Below are 13,043 nucleotides of genomic sequence, written 5' to 3' on the forward strand. Positions count from 1 at the left end.
CAGCAGCAGCAGGGCAAGATAGCAGCAGGCAAGGCAATATAGCAAGAAGCAGGCTCGAGTGCAGAAATGCAACTATGGCCAACAGAAAGCAATAGCCAAATAACAGCAAAACCCAGTGGAGTAGAATCAGAACTCCAGACAGACCAAAACAGTGGTAAACCAATGAAGACACTCGACTAATAGACACAACTGGAATTTCAAAAAATCAGAATTGATTTGAACAAGTTGAACAATTGAAACCCAATAATAATAGGAGGAAAAAGTTTCTGATTGTTGGTTGTATCCCTTCTATCCCTTAATCTCTCTCTATCTATGTGTATCTGTTTTGTATGTATTTCAGCTCTCCTTTCCGAACTCCTCACAGTGTGTGTATTTTTCTTTTTCAGTTCTGATTCTCCCTCTGTATATCTCTGCCTCTATTCTGTCCCAGGTTCCCCTGCTTTTATAAGCCTCAAAACTATCCCTTTTAACAGCCTGTTTTCAGAATATCCCAGTACCCCTCCCATGTGCCTTCCATTTTCAATTCCAACTTTAGCTAATTAAATATTAAACCCCATCAACATTCCCTGGCAGATTTAACTTTTACAAGGTTTAAATACTTCTTTAAACTAAAGCAAAGTATGGGCATAGGATGTATCTGGCAGCATATGCTGTCAAATTGTTTAAAACTTAAAAGCCTTCTTAATGCAGAAAAACAGGCTGTGCACAAGGCACATGAGGTGCACCAATGCACATGCTGTGCACGAGTGCACATGCCTTCCAATTCAGAATTTAAACATAAACAATCCTTTTTACATTAACTGATCAATTCAAACAATCTATAAATAAGCAAAACTGGTTCTTAATCGACTCAAGGCAAATGTTCATCAGAAGCAAATCGATTTACTTTGTTCAGACAGTTGAAACTAATTGACGACACATGTCGACTCGACTATATTAGCATTAACATACACAAACGTAGCCAAAAATCAGACATTCAGAAGTATGGGACCCATGACTCGACTTATACTGATTAAAACAGAATTGTACTTCGAGGAGTTAGTTAGTCAGTACAAATTTGGAATACAACCAATACACATGCCTTATCAGAATAGGAGGGGAGGGGTTCAGAACACAGAGGTTTAAGCATAGTGGACAAACAAACTTGATAAAATCAAAACAAATATGAACAGACTTTTAAAAACAAATCACACGGAATAAAACAAAAATAAAGAAAAGAAAACAAGACTCACCTCAAATCTTTTTAAGGAACAAAATCAGAAAAATCCACTGGTGTTTGAACAGACCTTCTTTAAGGTTGAATGGACTTTTAAACGAAGTGTTTCTCGGATGAGAAACACCTCGATTAAGGTCCATTAGACCTTAATCTCTTTGGTTTGAACAAAGCACGGAACATGCACAGGGAAAACTAGAGTTCAAAAACTTAGATCTGGGATTCGTGTTTCCCTGGTTAGATTCGGACCAAACCAAGTATGGTTTGGTCACGAGGAGGGTCCGGGGAGTGTCTGGTATGAAACTGGGGTTGGTTGGGTTAGATCGAGTTTTGACTCGAATCTTCAAATGAAGATTCGAGGACCTGGGGGGTGATTTGAACCAAACGGTTGACAGGTCTATGTTTAGGGTGGTGAGGGGGTTCTATGGTGTTCAAGTGGAGGTCACCGGCGTTCAGGCCGCCGGGTTTCTGGTGAAGGTGTGCAGGGGCGGCTAGGGTTTGAAGGGGATGGGTTCGGTGAAGACGAAGGCAGGGGTGTTAGCTAGGGGGGGCAGGGTATGGTGAAGGGCTTATATAGTTAGTGGGTGGGTGAACCTCGACCGTTAGATCAATCTAGATCTACGGTCTGGATCTGAAGGCTTAAATGGAACGGTGTCGTTTTGAGGGTTTGGGTTCGGTCCGGGTGAGACGGGTCGGGTTTGTTAGTGGGTACGGGGTGTGAGATCTTGGCCGTTGGATCAGTTTGGTTTGAATGGTTGAGATGGATCGGCCTTGAAACGACGTAGTTTTGGTATTAAACTACGTCGTTTTGTGTCCTGGGGGTGGGCTGTTCGGACTGGGCTCCAGATTTTGAAATGGGCACGGCCCAAATTCATTTTACAACAAATTTTGTCTTCTTTTTCTTTATTTCTAATTTCCTAAATACACAAACTAATTAAATAAAACCAAGCACCACTAATTAACACTTAACATATTTATTTCCCGCGGATAAAATGTTAAAAGTAGGCAAAATTAAACACGGCAACAAATCAGGACAAAAGAAAAAATGCGTATTTTTGTAATTTTCCATCTAACAAACGGGTCATGGTTTAAATTACGCATGACACATACATTTTTAATTCTTTTGGAGCGATTGTCGCGTAAAACAAAAATCACGTGCTCACACTTTGGATGTTCAAGCTTTGGCCAATCTGTTTGTAAGGTTGGATGTATCTGAGCCCAGCGGTGTGCTAGCTTGCACAGTTGCTCGTTCTTCATTATTGGAGCGTATCCGTGATCGGCAGTATGATAATCCTCATTTGTGTGTCCTTAGAGATACAGTGCAGTGCGGAGGTGCCAAGCAGGTTACCTTAGATGATGATGGAGTTTTGAGATTTCAGGGTCGCGTTTGTGTGCCTAATGTGGATGGGCTTCGAGAGTTGATCTTAGATGAGGCCTATAGTTCCCGGTACTCTATTCATCCGGGTGTCGTGAAGATGTATTAGGATTTGCAGTAGCATTATTGGTGGCGTAGAATGAAGAAGGACATCGTTGCATATGTGGCTCGGTGTTTGAATTGTCAGCAGGTTAAGTATGAGCATCAGAGGCTAGGTGGTTTATTTCAGAGGATTGAGCCTCCCGAGTGGAAGTGGGAGCGGATCACTATGGACTTTGTTGTTGGACTCCTACAGACTTGGAGGAAGTTCGACGTAGTATGGGTCATTGTTGATAGGCTGACCAAGTCAGCGCATTTTATTCTTGTGATAGTCTCCTATTCATCTGAGAGGTTAGCTGAGATCTATATCCGGGAGATTGTTCGTCTTCAAGGTGTGCCTGTGTCTATCATTTCGGACCGAGGTACGCAGTTTACCTCGCGTTTTTTGAGAGCAGTTCAGCGAGAGTTGGGCACACAGGTTGAGTTGAGTACAAAATTTCATCCTCAGATGGATGGACAGTCCGGGCGAACTATTCAGATTTTGGAGGATATGCTCCGAGCTTGTGTCATCAACGTTGGAGGTTCGTAGGATCAGTTTTTGCCTTTAACAGAGTTTGCCTACAAACGTTGGAGGTTTAGGACCTTAGTCAAACGTTGGAGTCGATCTGCTCTCCATTCACTCTGATATCTCGGGATGTCTTCTTTTTTTTTTCTTTTTTTTTCTTTGATTCCGAACTGGGATTCATCTCGTGGGTCATTTTGATCCATGTGGCTCGAGGTCAGACCTGCGGGAAAAAACAAACAAACGAACGAAATTTTCTGCCCCAGTTTCACTAGGAAAATTTCGTTAATTATTCACCAAGAAGTTCATAAAATTGATGAAAGAAGATATGAATGCTCAGTTCAGGGTTGGAGCCCTAACACCGGCTAGCTAGGGAGAGGTTCGGTTTGGGGTTTAAAACCCTAATGCCGAACAAAGGAAGAATTCAGTTTAGGGTTTAAAACCCTAATGTCGATTGCATGGAAAAACTCAGTTTAGGGTTTAAAACCCTAATGCTGGCTAGAAGAAAAAGTTCAGTTTAGGGTTTAAAACCCTAATGCTGACTAAAAGGAAAAGTTCAGTTTAGGGTTTAAAACCCTAATGCTGACTAAAAGGAAAATTCAGTTTAGGGTTTAAAACCCTAATGCTGATTGCATGGAAAAGCTCAGTTTAGAGTTTAAAACTCTAATGCTGGCTGAAAGGAAAAAGTTCAGTTTAGGGTTTAAAACCCTAATGCTGATTGCATGGAAAAGCTCAGTTTAGAGTTTAAAACTCTAATGCTGGCTGAAAGGAAAATTCAGTTTAGGGTTTAAAACCCTAATGCTGACTGCATGGAAAAGCTCAGTTTAGAGTTTAAAACTCTAATGCTGGCTGAAAGGAAAAAGTTCAGTTTAGGGTTTAAAACCCTAAGGCTGACTACATGGAAAAAGATCAGTTTAGAGTTTAAAACTCTAATGCTGGCTGAAAGGAAAATTCAGTTTAGGTTTTAAAACCCTAATGCTGATTGCATGAAAAAGCTCAGTTTATAGTTTAAAACTCTAATGCTGGCTAAAAGGGAAATTCAGTTTAGGGTTTAAAACCCTAATGCTGATTGCATGAAAAAGCTCAGTTTAGAGTTTAAAACTCTAATGCTGGCTGAAAGGGAAATTCCGTTTAGGGTTTAAAACCCTAATGCTGATGGCATGGAAAAGCTCAGTTTAGAGTTTAAAACTCTAATGCTGGCTGAAAGGAAAAAGTTCAATTTAGGGTTTAAAAGCCTAATGCTGACTAAAAGGAAAATTCAGTTTAGGGTTTAAAACCCTAATGCTGATTGCATAAAAAAGCTCAGTTTAGAGTTTAAAACTCTAATGCTGGCTGAAAGGAAAATTCAGTTTAGGGTTTAAAACCCTAATACCGATGGCATGGAAAAGCTCAGTTTAGAGTTTAAAACTCTAATGCTGGCTGAAAGGAAAAAGTTCAGTTTAGGGTTTAAAACCCTAATGCTAACTAAAAGGAAAATTCAGTTTAGGGTTTAAAATCCTAATGCTGATTGCATAAAAAAGCTCAGTTTAGAGTTTAAAACTCTAATGCTGGCTGAAAGGAAAATTCAGTTTAGGGTTTAAAACCCTAATGCCGATGGCATGGAAAAGCTCAGTTTAGAGTTTAAAACTCTAATGTTGGCTGAAAGGAAAAAGTTCAGTTTAGGGTTTAAAACCCTAATGCTGACTAAAAGGAAAATTCAGTTTAGGGTTTAAAACCCTAATGCTGATTGCATAAAAAAGCTCAGTTTAGAGTTTAAAACTCTAATGCTGGCTGAAAGGAAAATTCAGTTTAGGATTTAAAACCCTAATGCCGATGGCATGGAAAAGCTCAGTTTAGAGTTTAAAACTCTAATGCTGGCTGAAAGGAAAAAGTTCAGTTTAGGGTTTAAAACCCTAATGCTGACTAAAAGGAAAATTCAGTTTAGGGTTTAAAACCCTAATGGTGATTGCATAAAAAAGCTCAGTTTAGAGTTTAAAACTCTAATGCTGGCTGAAAGGAAAATTCAGTTTAGGGTTTAAAATCCTAATGCCGATGGCATGGAAAAGCTCAGTTTAGAGTTTAAAACTCTAATGCTGGCTGAAAGGAAAAGGTTCAGTTTAGGGTTTAAAACCCTAATGCTGACTAAAAGGAAAATTCAGTTTAGGGTTTAAAACCCTAATGCTGATTGCATAAAAAAGCTCAGTTTAGAGTTTAAAACTCTAATGCTGGCTGAAAGGAAAATTCAGTTTAGGGTTTAAAACCCTAATGCCGATGGCATGGAAAAGCTCAGTTTAGAGTTTAAAACTCTAATGCTGGCTGAAAGGAAAATTCAGTTTAGGGTTTAAAACCCTAATGCTGATTGGCTGGGGATAAAGCTTGAGAATACTACACGATCTATTTTTGAGTTTTCTTGTTTTAATAGAAGATAAAAGGGAGTTTTGCGGGAACTTACCTTTTGAGTGAATTCCTTATTGCCAAAATGTTTCTCGTACCCGTGCACCTTCCTCTTTGGGCGACACCTGCTTCTTGCACGGTTGTCTTGGATTAACACTTGTTTCAACTTCTCAGACAAAGAAAAATTGTTAGTTCGGAAATGACGGTTGGTTCGGTGACCTTGATCGTTCCCAATTGCTTTGTTGCGTCTCTATTTCTGTTGCGAAGTCCCGCCATTGATTTGATTCGAATGGCGAAACCTTTAGACTGCTCAGGCTTGTATTTCCGGATTCTGTGATGATTTGCCTCGTAAGGCCTCTTTTTTTTTTTGGTCCCGTTTTGGTTGAAGGTTCTCAACGGGGATTTTATTGGAGGTGTTCTGTGGGAACTTGTACAAAAGGAAGCTATGTGGGGGGAATATTTACAAAGTGGATTCTTTGTGCGGATTCTGTAAAATGGGGTATGCTGGGTTTTTGTTTCAAAACGGGTTTCCCAGGGTTTGTTGGGGTAAGATTGTTGGAGAATATTTACACAAGGACTCGCTGGGGATGTGCTGATGAAATTCCAACGGGGATTTTTTTTTTTTTATACTGGGGAGGCTTTGTGGGAGATTGTACCAAAGAGAAACTCTGTGGGGTTTTGTACAGGGGGAGACTCTGTGGGGATTTGTCCGAGGGTGGACTTGCTGGGGAAGATTTCAAGATTTCTCTCTTTCTTCTTTACTCCGGAACACCGTCAAACGTCATGATTCATCATGCTTGGGTAATCATACCAACGAGATGAGGTGCTTTCCTTCATGAGACGGGATTCCGTGCAAACAAACCTGCCACCTGTCCTTTCCGGTGTTCCTGAACTCGGGGTAAAAATGCAAAAGGGATTCGAAAAGAAACAAAGAAAGGGGAAAACAAATCAGAAAAGGAATACCCTTTTCGGGACGAGAAAGACTTATCTAAGGAAGATAACGCTGGCTTTAAATGACATGACACGCTCTTTGGACTGGACGTCCGACCTTCCATGAACTTGCGTTTTCCTGAACCAGAACAGATCTGTGATTCCAAAACCGGTGGAACTTTGCCGAGACCTTCTTGGGGTGGCGTCATTCCTTTTCGGCCAACAGTGCCCTTTGCGGGTTTTCGTTGGCTGACCTCTCTCATTTCTCTTCCTGTCATCGCTTGATAGCACTCTTTGCGAGTTTTTACTAAACAAGCTCTCTAATTTTGGTTTCTCTACTCCCGTCGCCTCGTGGTGCCCGAAGGTTTTCACCGCCGAGACTCTCTCATTTTATTTCTCTCAATTCAGAGTGTGCCGGTTTCCATTTGTGATGCTTATTGGTTCCCCACCGTATTCGGTAATTGATTTGAAGGCTTGTGCTTGGTAAAGAGAGGTAGATGATACTAACTTCTAAACTGCTCGACGTGCCCCAGTTTCAATTTCAGGGTGAATGGGATTTTATTGTTGGTGTGACTGAACCTCAGGGAGAGGCTGCCTACGTATCCTTTCGGAATCAAGTCAAACGTAGTTCAGGCCTCAATCAAATTTTGTTTTTTTTTCTTTCTTTGTTTTTTTTTGTTTTTTTTTTTTGTAGAGAGGATTGGGTAGTGTTTGAGGAGTAGTGGGGAATAAAACCTTCACCATTTTCAAACGTGTCAGGACCACTGGAGTATGATTTAGACGTAGTACCTCTTGACTGCATCTGCATTTACTGCTGTGTCGGGGTCATTTCCTTCGATATCACCTAAATACAATGCCCCTCTCGGCAGTATCTTCCTTACAATGTATGGGCCTTTCCAATTTGGGGCAAAATTTCCTTTTGCTTCTTCATGATGCGGCAGAATACGCCTCATTACTAGCTGACCTACTTCGAAATTCCGGGGTCGGACTTTCTTGTTGTAAGCACGGGCCATCCTTCGTTGGTATAACTGTCCGTGACAAACTGCGGCCATTTGCTTTTCATCAATCAACGTCAATTGCTCCAATCGAGCCTTGACCCACTCGCTGTCTTCGATTTCTGCTTCGACAATAATTCGAAGCGAAGGAATTTCTACCTCTGCCGGTATTACAGCTTCGGTCCCATAAACCAAAAGATAAGGAGTCGCTCCCACCGATGTGTGTACCGTAGTGCGGTACCCCAATAATGCAAAAGGTAACTGCTCATGCCACTGTCGGGAACTTTGGATAGTCTTTCTCAAAATCTTCTTGATGTTTTTGTTTGCTGCTTCCACGGCACCATTGGCTTTCGGCCGATAGGGAGTGGAATTCCTATGCGTTATCTTGAATTGCTCGCATACATCTCCCATCAAGTGACTGTTCAAGTTCGCTGCATTATCTGTAATGATAGTCGCAGGAATACCGAAGCGACAAATAAGATTTGAGTGTACAAAATCCACCACAGCTTTCTTAGTGACCGACTTGAGAGTGACGGCTTCTACCCATTTTGTGAAGTAATCGATGGCAACCAGTATAAACCTGTGTCCATTCGAAGCCTTTGGTTCAATTGGTCCAATGACGTCCATGCCCCAGGCGACAAATGGCCATGGTGCGGACATGGGATGCAGTTCCGTGGGAGGTGCATGAATCAAATCACCGTGCACCTGACACTGATGACACTTCCGAACGAAACTAAAGCAATCCTTTTCCATGGTCATCCAGTAATAACCTGCTCGGAGGATTTTCTTCGCTAAGACATACCCGTTCATGTGAGGTCCGCACACACCTGCGTGTACTTCGTGCATGATCTTTCTCGATTCCTCGATATCGACACATCTTAGGAGATTGAGGTCCGGGGTCCTCTTATATAACAATTCACCGCTTAGAAAGAAACCACTTGCATGTCGCCTAATGGTCCTCTTCTGATCTCCAGTAGCATGCTCTGGGTATTCTTGCGTCTTCAGGAATTTCCTGATGTCATGGTACCAAGGCTGCGTACTTGATCCTGCCTCAATTACACTACAGTAACCGTGTCTTTCCTTGATTTGGATTTCCAAAGGATCGACGTGGGCGTTGCCCGGGTAGGGCAGCATTGAAGCCAAAGTATCAAGTGCATCTGCCAATTCATTGTGACACCTCGGAATGTACTTGAATTCTATTGATGTAAAGCGCTTGATGAGGTCTTCCACATGTTGTCGGTACGGGATAAGTTTGACATCCCGAGTTTCCCATTCGCCTTGAGCCTGCCGGATGATCAGGTCAGAATCTCCCATAATCAGTAAGTTTTCGACATCCTGATCGATTGCCATATGCATGCCCATAATGCAGGCTTCATACTCAGCTGTATTGTTTGTGCAAAAGAAACGCAGTCTAGCTGTGGCGGGATAATGCTGACCGGAAGGCGAGATCAATATTGCCCCAATCCCCACACCCTTGGCGTTCACGGCTCCGTCAAAGAACATCTTCCAAACATGAACTTCTTCCGAGATTACTTCTACGGTGTTTACCTCTTCATCTGGAAAGTAAGTATCCAATGGCTGGTATTCCTCATCAACCGGATTTTCGGCTAAATGATCTGCTAACGCCTGGGCTTTCATGGCCGTGCGAGTGACATAAACTATGTCGAATTCCGTAAGCAAGATTTGCCATTTAGCCAGTCTCCCAGTAGGCATTGGTTTCTGAAATATATACTTCAAAGGATCCAACCTGCTTATGAGGAATGTAGTGTGGGCTTGGAGATAATGTCTCAGCTTTTGAGCAACCCATGTGAGAGCGCAGCATGTCCTTTCCAGCAGAGTGTATTTGGCCTCGTAGCCGGTGAATTTCTTGCTCAAGTAGTAGATTGCTTGCTCCTTCTTTCCGGTTATGTCGTGTTGCCCGAGGACGCAGCCGAAAGAGTTCTCCAAGACTGTTAGATACAAGAAAAGTGGCCTTCCCGGTTCTGGAGGGACCAAGACCGGGGGATTCGAAAGGTATTCTTTGACTTTATCAAAGGCTTCTTGACACTCAGTTGTCCACTTAATCGCCGCATCTTTCCTTAACAGCTTGAATATGGACTCACACGTGCTCGTCAGCTGGGCAATAAACCGACTGATGTAGTTCAACCTGCCCAAAAGACTCATCACGTCTTTCTTTGTTCTTGGAGGAGGCAAATCTCTGATGGATTTTATCTTAGTTGGATCTAGCTCGATACCTCTCCTGCTTACGATAAAACCCAAAAGTTTGCCCGACGGAACTCCGAAAGCGCATTTGGCTGGATTTAGCTTCAAGTCATACTTCCTTAGCCTCTCGAAGAATTTCCTCAAGTCTTGGATGTGGTTATCCTGCGTCCTGGACTTGACTATCACATCGTCCACGTACACCTCTATTTCCTGATGCATCATGTCATGGAAAATGGCGGTCATGGCCCTCATGTAAGTAGCCCCAGCATTCTTTAGACCAAATGGCATGACCCGGTAACAGTAGGTGCCCCAAGGCGTGGTGAAAGCAGTTTTCTCGGCGTCTTCTTCATCCATCAGTACCTGATGATACCCAGCATAACAATCTACGAAAGACTGTATCTCGTGTTTGGCACAATTGTCAACGAGGATGTGGATGTTGGGCAGCGGGAAGTTATCTTTGGGACTTGCTCTGTTCAGATCTCGGTAATCTACACATACCCGATTTTTCCCGTCCTTTTTTGGTACTGGAACCACATTTGCCAACCATGTTGTATATTGGACTACCCGGATCACTCCTGTTTTCAGTTGCTTGGTGATCTCCTCCTTAATCTTGTCACTGACCTCAGTTTTGAACTTTCGTTGTTTTTGTTGGACTGGAGGACAATCAGGATGAATCGGTAATTTGTGAACCACTAGATCAACACCTAGTCCCGGCATGTCATCATATGACCAAGCAAACACGTCTTTGAATTCAAGAAGAAGTTGAATTATCGCCTCTCGCATTTTCTTGTCCGTGTGAATGCTTATCTTGGTCTCCCGGACTTCTTCCGGGGTTCCTAAGTTTACCGGTTCAGTGTCATTCAGATTTGGCTTAGGTTTATTCTCGAAATATTCCAACTCTCGGTTTATCTCCCTAAAAGCCTCTTCCGCATCATATTCTGGTTCTGGGTTCATTAATTCGCAGTTAAATAGCTCATTGTGATCTGGGCGTGAAGCCCGCAAGCATGTCATATTTAAAGCCGCATTATTAGGACTGAAAAGGAAGATGAAAGGAAAACTAATAAAAATCAGAACAAAGAAAGAATAGGAAAGCAATGATGATTTTTTTTTGTATATTTTCTTTGGAAAATTGGAAGACAACAACGTTTACAACTAGGAATTCAAAACAACAATTGAAAAGAAGAAAACGTTCAAGTTATGTCCCGGAGATAACTTGTGATACAGGAAAGGTGGCAGGACAGGTCTACCCGGACTTCCGTCTAGTTGGGAATGGCGTGATCTCCCAGTTTTGGAGTTTGGCGTTTGGCCCCATGTACATCATCTCAGCAGTGCTCGTGCCTTCGCCTGGTTGAACCATGTGGACCTCGTAGAGCATTTCCCTCATTGCCCCACATATTTCCTCGATTTCCTCAGCTGTGAAGACCTCATCATCTTCTTCTTCAGCGTACCTTGGCCTGACGAAAGTCGCATATAAATCCAGCAATGGTTGAGGCAACTTCCAGCCCTCATTTCTCCTTCTCTTTGCCCATTTTTCGTCTGCTGGAGTAGGTTTGAAACCTAGTCCAAAAGGTTTCTTGATGACTGGCAAAGTAATGGGTTCTGTTATTCCCTGAAGGGTTCGTCCAAGTCCCTTCCCTGGCCTAAATCCGTGCCGGATCATCTCTTTGGTCACCATGACCGAGGCATTAGACAAGAAAGGCTGGGGGCAAGGTACTCCCTCTTCGTGCTGCTCTGCCAGTACCACCTCGAAAGCTTGATAGACCGTATGTTCGCTCCCTTCTCTTGGTTCAAGATACGGGATGGATGGGTCCCGATAAATGGCATGTTCGTCTTCCCCATGGACCACGATCTCTTGGTCTTCATACTCGAACTTCACCATCTGGTGAAGAGTGGAAGGCACGGCTCCTGCCGCATGGATCCAAGGCCTGCCAAGGAGGAAATTGTAGGATGTGTCCATGTCGATCACTTGGAAGGTGACTCGAAATTCGACTGGTCCTATGACCAGCAGCAGGTCTATTTCTCCCATGGTGTCTCTCTTGATGCCGTCGAAAGCTCTTACGCAGAGGTTGTTGGGTCAGATTCTTCCGGTCTCAATTTCCATTCTTTGCAGCGTGGAGAGCGGGCAAATGTCAACACCTGATCCCCCATCCAACATTACCCGCTTGACATAGTAGTCCTCGCATTTGACTGTTAAATGCAATGCCTTGTTGTGTGCTGCTCCTTCCGGGGGTAGATCGTTCTTGCTGAAGGAGATTTGGTTGACGGCGAAGAATCTTTCTGTCATCCGCTCTAATTGCTCAAACGAGGTTTCAACCGGCACATATGCCTCATTCAGTGTCTTCAGTAAGATCTTTTGATGCTCGGCCGACCTTGTCAATAATGATAGCATGGACACCTGCTCAGGGTGCTTGCGCAGCTGATCTATCACTTCGTAATCCGGCATCTTCATTTGTTGGAAGAACACTTCCGCCTCTTCAACACTCACAGGCTTCTTTGGAGGAAAGCGCCTTTGTGTGGCGTTGTTCAGTTCTTGGGTATTTGAGTACCCTCTAATGAAAGTATTTTCTGGAAGTTCTCCCACGACCTCTTTTCCTTTGTACATCACCAAGGTCTTTTGATAATTCCACGGCACTGTGGTCGGGTTGGTCATTGGCTTTTGTGGCACGCGTCCGATAACCACTGGCTCATTCAGCCGAGGTGGTTGAATCGTCCCCCGGACCACATAGGCCCCTTTTGGCACGTACATAGGTTTTGTCTTTTTGATCCCGGATTTCTGCGTCTTCTCAGCTTGACCTCGCGGTACGTAAAGAACTCCGCCCTTTGCTGGTACCACTTTCTTTTCCATCTTCTTTTCAGACTTGCTCTCTGCAACCTTGGCCTCCTCCCCCTTTTCTGATTTTTGGTCTATTTCAGGCCTCTTCCCCATGTCGACAATGGCAATTATGGCTTTCAAAGCAGGGTCGAACTCTTTGTCTTCACAAATCATGCCGATCAGCGGCCCATTATTGTGAGCGGGCAGTGGATTGTTTGTTACATTCGGGATCTCCTCGTCCCTTAGCACTATTTTCCCCTGCTCTATCAAATTTTCGACCACTCTTTTCAATGACCAGCAGTCGTTTGTATCATGTCCCTCGGCCCCTGAATGATAGGCGCATCTGACTCCGGCTTTGTAAGAAGGAGATGTCGGGTTTTGCCTTGTTTGAGGGATGGGTTGCAAGAAACCCAACTGGACCAACTTTGGGAACAAAGTTGAGTATGGCTCACCGATGGGTGTGAAAGTCCGCCGTCGAGGTGGCTCTTGGGGGCGGTAGTTATTCTGCGGGGGTTGTGGGTTATAGTGGTTGCGGTAAGGAG

Source organism: Nicotiana tabacum, chromosome 21 (genome assembly GCF_000715075.1).
Source record: "Nicotiana tabacum cultivar K326 chromosome 21, ASM71507v2, whole genome shotgun sequence".
Taxonomy (NCBI): Eukaryota; Viridiplantae; Streptophyta; class Magnoliopsida; order Solanales; family Solanaceae; genus Nicotiana; species Nicotiana tabacum.